Genomic DNA, 11,424 nt, shown 5'->3' on the forward strand with positions numbered 1-11,424 from the left:
CTAAATGACCTCCCTCAAACACGATGGATCGCACCAGTTTGTCATGGTTGCGAGCACCGACGCGCAACCCATGACACTTACCTACCAAAATCTATTTATCTCTTGACTATATGTCTACGCCAATTCAACCAATTAAACAAATTTTAATAAACAAATGTGCTAATGTGCATATATACTTATGAAATTAAAATAATCTCTTGTACATATCACTATGCCAATTCAAACAATTAATTCAATCTCATAAACACAATTTTAGTAACTCAAGTAGATGAAATGCAATCAACCTAACATGAATTAAATTTAAGTCATGATAATTAAATTAAACATATCAACATAAAAAATATTCATACACATGTTCATCATAACAACAACAAAATTAAAAGGATAGGGAACAAAAATCAAATCCGGTGATTCTCGAGGCTTGACTAGTTTACTCCACTCCTCCTTCTTTGCTTGTTCTTATTGAACCAAGGCTTCCGCAAACACTTGAATGCTGCTCCAAATGGTGTTTTAAGGACTCTTTTTCAAGAGGTGAAATCGGCAAAGGAATAGGGGAAGAAAATGAAGAACAATGGAAGAGAATGAAGAGAGAAAAGTTAGAGAGAAGTGAAGAAATGATGGGTTTGAGATGTGTTTGAAATGAGCAGCCAAGGGGAATATTTATAGGTTGAGAAGGCTGCTAAAAATAGCCAAAATCATCAGCCAAATACTCCCTCCATGGCCAGCCACACATGTGGCATGTTTGAAGATTTCAAACATGCTATTTTTAGGTAAGGTCAAATCTTGAAAGGCATGAATAGTGGAGGGGTTTGAATGCAAATTGAAGGAGTCTTCAAGGGCCATTTTGCAAGCCAAATAATCAGCCAAACAAGCTGATTGGGTCAGCATGTCGAATGGTTTTGGGTTGCTTAGTGCTCAGTTGGATCGGTATTCTCAGTTCAGTTCAACTGGGCCACTTTTCATAATTAATTAATAATAATTTATTTAACCCAAATTAAATTGGATTAAAATTAAAATTAATTATATTATGAATTAATACATATAATTTGGATCATATTAGGCTGAGACCTTGATGCTTCAAAATTGCTTCTCGGTTTTGAGCTTTAGTAGTGTCTGCCGAGCCATTTTTTGTCTTTTGTGCAAATCAGTCGAAAATAATTAAAATTAATCAAAATTTGATATAGAATTAATTAAAATTCAACATGTTCATAATTTGAGTGAAATTTAATTATTTTATAATAATTATATGTTTTTTACAAGAATTTTACCCAAAATTACATGAATTTGAGTTTAAAAGGGCATAAAAAAGTATGTATATTTTCGTGTTTCCAGAAGTCTACACCTAGAATCTGATTGTAACCTTTTGTAACCAGCCTTGCTTTATATATTTGTTCTTCAACTCCTGGAGTTCTTTCATTCTTTTTGAACACCTATTTACAGTGAACAACCTTTTTACCTTTAGAAAGCTTCACTAGATCCCATGTTCTGTTCTTATGAGTGATTCCATCTCTTCTTGCATGGCAATCATTCACTTTCTTGATTCTTCACAACTAACTGCCTCGGAATAAGTATGACTCTTAATTTTCATCTATATCTTCAGCCACATTTAAAGCATAAGCAACTAGATCAACCTCAATGTACCTCTTTGGAGGTTTAAATTCTCTTTTAGGTATGTTCTTGGCAATAGGATATTATGGTGAAGAAGCAACTCTACTATGAGTTTTTGTGCTAAATTCAGGAGTAGACTTTGTTGTAGATCTTAGATCAATCTGAAGCTCCACCTATTTTTTTCTGGTATTTATTGGAAGAGTCTTTAAGAAATAAGTCAAGCAGCGTAGCACTTTTATAAAAAATAACATATTTGCTAATCACAAATTTTCTATTTTCAGGACACCATAACTTATACCCTTTAACACCAATCTTATAATCAAGAAAAACACATTTAATGAATCTAGGTTCCAATCTCCCATTATCAACATGAGCCTACGCAGAACACCCAAAAATCTTCAAATCAAAATAATCAGCAAGATTACCAAACCATACCTCTTGTGGAATATTTTTCTCAATGGCAACGGATAGAGGCCAGTTAATCAAAAAAATGCAATAGAGGCTACTTTAGCCCAAAACGTCTTTGGTAAAAAAACATTTGACAACATACATCGAATTTTTTCCATGATTATTCTATTCATCCATTCTACAACGTCATTTTGCTATGGAGTATGACGAACTATCAAATGTCTCGTGATCCTTTCTAATTTGCACAAATCATTAAGCTCATCAACAGAATTCCAAGCCATTATCTGTACAGAGGTGTTTTATCTACTTTCCTGTCTACTTCTCAATCATAGTTTTCCAAGCCTTGAACATGAAAAACAAATCACTTTTCTGCTTCAAGAAGAATGCCTAAACTTTTCTAGAAAAATCATCAATGATCATCAGCATAAAATTAGCATCACCCCTTGAAAACACTCTGGATGGTCCCCAAAGATTAGAATAAATATAATCCAGCGTTCCATTTGTGTTATGGATTCCTCTGGTGAATCGAACTCTTTTTTGCTTCCCAAAACACAGTGCTCACAGAACTTCAATTTGCTAATGCCTTATCCATCAAAAAGTCCTCTTTTGCTTAATTCTGCCATGTCATTCTCACTCATATGCGCTAGACACATATGCCAAATTCTAGTAACATCATCATCTAACAAGGAATAGGAAGAGACAGCTACATCACCAGTAATAGTAGAACCTTGCAAAACATATAACTTGACAGTCTTTTCTGCCCTTTCATCACAACGAGGGAGCCTTTGCTAATATTCAGAACCCTACTTTCAGCTGTGTAATTGTGCCATTTTGAATCAAGAGTACTCAATGAAATCAAATTCCTCTTCAATTCTAGTACATGTCATATGCCACTAAGTGTTCTGACGACTCCATCAAACATCTTAATTTTTACCGTACCAATATCTGCGAGTCAAAACAACACCTTTATAAACTATTTTATATGTTGTAAACCAATTTTATTGGGACTCATATGGAAGGTGAAACCATAATCAAGGATCCACTCCTCGCACACATTAGAGTTGTCGGCAGAAGCAACTAGGAGTTCACCATCGTTGTAGTCTTCTACAATATCAGCTTCACCGGATTGTTCAGGTTGTTTTTCCTTCTGATTCGTAGCCTCCCTTTTGATCTTGTTGTAGATAGCACTTAGACTTAATGTGCTATTTCTTCTTGTAGAAGTTATAGGTCTTACCTTTGTTTGAAGATTTCGATCTACCCTTAGATTTATTGTGAGAATTTCATTCACGTATCCTCCCACAGTTATCATGAGAATTTCATTCTAGTATCCCACGAACAATGAGACCTTCTCCTTAAGAGTCAAATCCAACCTCAAGATGTTTCATCTTGTCATACGAGGTTAAGAAAGCATAAATTTCATCAACTGTGAGAGATTTGATGCTATACAAAATTGTATCTCTAAAAGTTGAATAAGACGAGGCAACGAAAAGTAGAATTAAACCTGAATCTTTTTTATCGTACTGAACCTCCATGGCCTCTAGCTTTGAAAGGATTTATTTAAACACAGTTAAGTTTTTACGCACAAACGCATCTTCTTCCAAACGATAAGCATAAATATGTTGCTTCATATGCCGCTTGCTAGTTAAGGTTTTCGACATGTCATATAGAATTTCATTTGATAGATGCAGATGTAATTGCGTTAAAGCCTTTCAATCTTTACGCTTCTTCTCTCTCTCCATCAATGTCGAAAGTATCTTATCTATCCCTAGTAGGGCATCCTCCAAATCTATCTGCACAAGAACTACCTGTATCTTTATATGCCACAACTTGAATCTGGTATTGCGATCCAATAGTGGAATATCATACTTTAGTGTTGTCATTACCATGATCAAGCTAAGCAACCCGGAAAGCTTTAATATCAGTTTGTAAAAATTGAACGTTGATAATGACAATATAGAACGATTGCAAAGAAAAAAAAGAAAGAAAAATAAGAACACAGATTTTACATGGAAACTCTTTTGGGAAAAACCACGGGCAGAAGAGAAGAAAATTCATTAATTTTGAAATTCGAATGATACAAGAGGAGTTTAGACTATATCTATTTATAGGTTGAAAAACCTTATTCTAATCAATGTAAAATAAAAGAAGTATAGGGCTTCGTTTGTTTGCCAGTAAAATATTTTCCGGAAAATGATTTCTAGAAAATGATTTACTTTTCTGGTGTTTGGATGAATCTGTGTAAAATATTTTCTGTTGTTTGGCAGATTTCCTGAAAATATTTTCCTAAAAAGCTATTTTAAGAAATTTATATATTTAAGAATTTATCTTTTCTTTGTTTGATTGAGTTTATTTTATATATATTTATATATATATTAATAAATTTATATTTTAAAATTATTTTTACATGAATTGCAATGATTTATTTATAAATAAATAAATCATTTTAAATATATAATAATACTCAATTATTAAACTAGAATATTAACCGTCATAATAAATAAATTATTTGTAATTGTGCTATAAAAAATAAAAAACAATGATTGAATAATTATAAATTAGCTTTCAAACCACAATTAATACTAGAAATTAATAATATTATCCAAATGCATAATTAGTATTACACCACATGATAACAACAATATTATACAAGTGCATAACTAATATTACACTACATGATAACTAATATTACACCACATGATAACAACAACATTGTCCAAGTGTATAACTAATATTACAGCACATTAAAAGTATCAATATCTTCAACCTTGAGAACACATTAAAAGTATCAATATCTTCAACCTTGAGAAAATTTTTGAAGCCAAATTTTTCTATGCTTCTTACTTTTAACTAAAAAAGCTTTTGCCTCAGATTCATGACTCACTAGATAATCAAACACAGAACACAGGAAGTCATCATCAAATCCTTCTACCTCTATTGACATCACTTCTTTGTAAAGATGTGGTGTCTTATCCGGAGTAAATTGTTCCAAATCATTAGCAATTTTTCCAAGTTGTTCACCCACAAATTTAATTTGTTCATCAACGACACTTTCTTAAGCATTTTTTCTTTTACGTTTGGATGTTCCAAACGAAGATACATTTGTTCTTACCTCTTCAGTCGCTTCATTCTCGTAGTCTATAGGCACTGAATCTTGGTTATCATCATCCAAATCTATGTCAGCATATGTTCTGGAAAAACTCCCTGTTGCTATATCTTTGCCAACAACCAAAGCCATTTCATCAAAATGATCAATGCTTTTATTCAAAAATGGTTCATACTTCTTGTATGCCTGTTGGATATTATACACAATTAGAATAACAAGTAAAAAATAATTGAAATATACTTAACATATATATAAATATATTACCATTACTGCTGCATCATATGTCGCTCTATCACATGTGATCATTTTCATGTTATCATCCCATCCAAAACCACTTTCACCTCGAATTGTGCATATAATCTGCCACTCTTTTTTTACAGTCCTCAAATGATTTTCCACATGTTTTGGATCGTATTGGACTTGAAATTTTTTAGAAATAGCTTCGACAACTCGATTAATAGAAACTACTTTGAAAGTATTAGAAGGCTTATTTCCTTTCTGGGCCTCATTTGCTAGAATTTCAAGAAAAAGATGTTCTATTGGTTTTGTCCACCTGAATTGCTTAGAGGTCCCTTCTTTGTTGCCCTTACCCATTCTACATTAATCATTGTTATTGTCAATCATTTCAATATCCAACAAGCTTAAAACATAATAAATTCAATACCTAACAAGCTTGAAACATAATCAATATCTAACAAATTCAAGACATAATAATTTCAGAATCCAACAAACATAATAAACTAAAATTTTAGAATCCAACATTAACAAAAAAAACAATTTTAATACTAAAACATACATAACATAGAAACAATAACCCTAAGCCCTAAACCTACCTATTATTTCTAGCCATATAATCAGTCCACATAGTTTGTGCAATTTCATCTCTCTTAGCAGACCATTCTCTTGCTTTTTCTCTTTCTTCTTGCTCCGTAAGAGTTGATATTATCAAATCAGACTCAGGCTCCTTGTATAATCCTTGATTAAGTAAATCACTAGGATCAACTCCGATGATATGATTATGAATGATGCAACAAGCCAAAACTATATCTACTTGAGTTTGAAAATTCTAAAATCGTTTCTTCCAAAATCCCAAAAACACGTTCAATAGTGATTCGCAATGATGAATGACGAAGATTAAAGAGTTCCTTTGCATTTTCAGGCCCCTGAGCACTAAACTCTTTTAAATGATATCGTACACCATGATATGGGGTAATATGTCCATTTCGAATACCATATCTAGCATCAGCAAGATAATATTTACCTACAATTTGACAAAACATAATTATTACTAATAAATTATGAGTTTACTAGAACTATTAGATATTTAATGTTTTATAATTCTTACCTTCCGGAATTCTTAATCTTCTTGGGCATGAAAGTGCATCACTTAAAATACGAGAATCATGTGCACTACCTTCCCAACCAGCTAGAACATAGGAAAATTTCAAATCAAATGTAATGGCAGCCAATACATTTTGTGTCGTCTCCCCTTTACGGCTATAAAATCTTCCTTGAATGCTAAGTGGAATGGATGCACGAACAAGAGTTCCATCTAATGCTCCAATACAATCTTTAAAATAAGGATAAAACCTTGGATTGTTTCTGATTTCACTAGGAGTTGGCTCATTAGGTAATCTAATAACTATCTTATACAATTTCAAAATAGCTCTCAATACAACCCTAAAGTAATAGTGAATTGTCTCAGTTGATCTATAATATCTAGATCCAATCACTCGAAACCTTACATTATGACTAATTATATGTAAAAATATAACTACTTGCTCCCTAATATTCACCGATTTAGTTGATTGTAACAAATTATTCCTACTAAGAATATCACACAAATTAAAAAAGGCTATCCGTCTCATCCTTATCACATCAATACAATGCTGGTCACCACTATATAAATTACTATTAATATAATTTTCTGTTTCATAATCTCGATTCACCTGAGGGTGAGAATCAATTTCCTTCCTAGTTTTTAATTTTTTAATCTAGAGAGCCCCAAAAGCTAAAACTGAAGCCACGACTCCGACAATTGCATTTTGATCTTGATTATGATCTATCTATACAAAATAATGCCACACAAATATTTGATCACTACAAAAATGATGCAAACTTTTCATAAGATCACATATATGACTAAAGTTACCATGACTAAAGTGCATACATACATATATGAAAGTAAATTTAAAACATATCAAAAATTTAAATTTAAAATTTACAATTAACAATTTTTATTTTACTTATAATGTAAATGTCAATAATCAATTATATATTACAGAATATATAATTAAAGCCGATTTTATATTTATTCGCATTGAACCTCTGTGGTCCATTGGTCTTTCTATTATTTAATTTTTGTTTTTTTTTGGTTAAATGTTTTAAGAATAAAAAAAACATATTTAGAAATTAAAAAGTAAACTGAAAATTCTTTTTGTAAGTAATAAAATATATTGTTCTCTTTTTCTTGGACATAGAAGACAAGATTAAATTTAAATTTTGAAATTAAAAAGTATTTGGATGAAGAAATTTGAATTAAATCCTTAGCTTTGATTATATTTTATTAGTGAAATAGAAATAGTCATCAAACATTTTTAATCCAAAAAAATGAAAAGAAAAGTAGTTAATAGTATGAATTTGCCACGTAATAATATGTATAGATTTTAGCCCAGGTTGCATACGAGAGTTGGGTGGAATTTTCAAAGATTTGGGGGATAATGTTTTATGATCATATCAAAAAATATTTATTTATATTTATTTGTAAAATTGGATACCATAAGAAATTATGATAAATTTATTTAATACAATATTTAATATTTAATATTTAATATTTAATATTTAATACTCATTTACATTTAAGAATTAACATTTTCTTCTAGAGAATTGAGATATTTTAGTTAATAATTTATTTATATAATATTAAGACAGAGATAGAGATTACACGATTTGAATTGTATCAAAGAGATATCTGATAAAAAAATTAATAATTATTCTTTATAGGTTAAAAGACTTAATTAATAACTTAAAAAATAAAAGCTTAGTTAATAAAATTGTAATTTAACTATAAAATTAAGATTTTAATATTTTAAATTGAAAATTTGTAATATATAAATTATGTATAAACTATACTTAAATTTGTTAAAATTTTAAATGGAAATATATTTAGATGATTGATGTAATTATGTTTTAATATAAAAAAACATCAACTATGTTTAAATTAAAAAAATCGAAGGGAAGAAAATGGATCAAGAGGCAGAGCCCACCACCAAAATCTAGAATATAGAAATTGAACTTGTTACTATCTTTTATTCTTATAAATCAAAATCATGCATATGCCATAGTAAAATATTTATAAATCATATGCATAATTAAGATTAATTTAAAGTTAAGAGATTCATGCATTTTTTTCTAACCCAGATTTTCTTGATCAAATATTTTAAAGAGAATTCTGACCTCACCAACAGATGCATTAAAATGATAAGATCAAAATAAGATGATAGCTACTCAGAATCAAACCTAAACCCAACTAAACCAGATTGCAATATCAATTTATGTTTCAGAAGTTTGAGCCGTATCAAATCCGAGAAGATGCAACCAACCGACTATTTATTTATCATTTCATTTGCAGTGCCTTACATTATATCAGTTGAATACCATATTTATTGTTAACTTGTATCGGATCTATTTTTTTAACGCAGGTGTCCTGGAGACAAGCTTCTGTTGGAAGGAAGCTGCAGGCAGCACTCTTATATCCCTGGAAAGGAAGTGCTAAATATATCAAGTGCTGTTAGTTTAAGTGTCTTGTATTAGAAGTATGCATAGGTGGGAGGTGTTTCACCACCATATTGTTGTTTACGACTATGTTTAAGACTTATGTTTTCCTATCTGTCTGGTGGGGAACTCTTACAAACTCTATGGTTATGTTATGTTATGGTCTGTTGTGTTGTGTTGTGTTGTGTTGTGTTGTGTTTGAATATGAAACCTGAACCATTTTGGTATTATTTTGATGTCTGTTATACCTAAATATTTAACTGCTGCTTATCATATGTGTTAAATATGACTCCTATTTTCAGTCTAATTTGAAAAATAGTCTTTCAGTTAAACTCTGTTTACTTGTTTCAATCAAACACTGATTAGTTTAGATTATTTTACTATTATTTGACTTATGAATTTAGCCTATAAATAGGCTCTTTTACAACCTTAGAAAACACTCATTAGAGATTAGAACTCATAACACATTTAGAGAATTTTGTGTTTACGTTTTGTGGGTTCTTTATTTTCGGGTTTTCGGGGTTTAGTTTTTATCTCCATGTTTTGTACTCTTCGTTCTTTTGCCATTATAATAAAATTATCTTTGCCCGTGGTTTTTTATCCTCTTTGGAGGGGTTTTTCCACATTAAATTTGTGTGTTCAATTTCTCAATTTATTCTGCTATTTTCTTGTTCGTTGCTTAATCGGGTCGAAATCCTAACAAGTGGTATCAAGAGCTAGTTCAATTTTCATAGATCAGCCCATTCAGAGATGGCAACAACAAGGTTTGAAATTGAAAAGTTCGATGGTGAGACAAATTTCAATCTGTGGCAAGTTCGGATGATGGCAATTCTAGTTCAATCAGGCTTGAAAAAGGTTGTTATCGGGAAAAAGCCTGAGAATCTAAATAAAACAGAATGGGAAGAGCTTGATGAAAAGGCTTTATCTGCAATCCAGTTGTGCGTCACAAATACGGTATTGCAGGAGGTATTGATGGAGAAGACCTCATCTGCCTTGTGGAAAAGGTTAAAAACTCTTTATGCGACTAAGTCTCTAGCTAACCGTTTAGTGTTGAAACAACGTCTATTTACGTTTTGCATGAACGAAGGTGAGCTTCTTAGAGATCACATCAGTCAATTCATTACTCTTTTAAAAGATTTAAAGAATGTTGAGGTTCATATTGACGATGAAGATCAGGCTATGCTATTATTGTGCTCTTTACCCCCTTCATACAAGTCTTTCAGGGAGACCCTGATTTATGGCAGAGACAAACTCTCGTTCGAAGATGTGAAGGGTTATTTGTTGAGTAGAGACAAACTCGACAATGAGCTTCATTTGGATAGCAAGACAGATAAGCAAGCTTCCGTTTTGGTAGCATCAAAGAAATGAGATAAAAGGTGTCGCTATTGTAAAAAGTTAGGTCACGTCAAAGCAGATTGTTATAAACTGCGAAATAAAAAAGCTGCTGAGAGTAACGAGGAAGATGTAGCTGGTGCTAATTTGGCCGATGAAAATGGGGATGATTTCTTGTTAGTGTCAACAAGTGATAACACCAAGCTCACGTCCAAGTGGATCCTAGATTCAGGATGTTCTTTCCACATATGTCCCAATAGAGAATGGTTCTCCACATACAGTTCAATTGAAGGTGGAGTTGTGCGCATGGGAAACGATTCATCTAGTAAGGTAATTGGTATTGGTACTGTTAAAATTAAGATGCACGATGGGACGATTAGGACACTCTCAGATGTCAGATATGTACCTGATTTACGAAAAAATCTCATCTCCTTAAGTATTTTAGACTTGAAAGGATGCAAAATCAACATCGAGTCGAGCGGTATTAAAGTATCTCGTGGAGCTCTCGTTTTGTTAAAAGGTAAAAGAACCAGCAGTCTTTATATTCTGGAAGGTTATACAATGACCGGTGAAATCGGGCGTCCCTTGTCCGTTACGGAGTTGAAGTCAACTTGTTTGGAGCGGAGGCAACTTGGTCATAGGAGGGAAAAAGGTATGACTGTTTCGTTGAAGAGAGGTTCTCTTTTAGATGCAGGTTTTGAAAAGTTAGGGCACTGTGTTCGTGAAAATCAGACTCGGGTTAGTTTTGATCTGGCAGTGTACAAGTCAAAGGCTAGAAGTCTTCCAATTTCTAAGCACAAATTCGACTCAGTTAATTCCCTGCATAGTTCAAGATAGGCTCGTGGCGGGCTTTGGCAAAGATGGTGTTGTGGAAATATGAGTCAAGGTGGAGATTTGTTAAATATGACTCCTATTTTCAGTCAAATTTGAAAAATAGTCTTTCAGTTAAACTCTGTTTACTTGTTTCAATCAAACACTGATTAGTTTAGATTATTTTGCTATTATTTGACTTATGAATTTAGCCTATAAATAGGCTCTTTTACAACCTTAGAAAACACTCATTAGAGATTAGAACTCATAACACATTTAGAGAATTTTGTGTTTACGTTTTGTGGGTTCTTTATTTTCGGGTTTTCGGGGTTTAGTTTTTGTCTCCATGTTTTGTACTCTTCGTTCTTTTGCCATTATAATAAAATTAT

Source organism: Gossypium hirsutum, chromosome A01 (genome assembly GCF_007990345.1).
Source record: "Gossypium hirsutum isolate 1008001.06 chromosome A01, Gossypium_hirsutum_v2.1, whole genome shotgun sequence".
Lineage (NCBI taxonomy): Eukaryota > Viridiplantae > Streptophyta > Magnoliopsida > Malvales > Malvaceae > Gossypium > Gossypium hirsutum.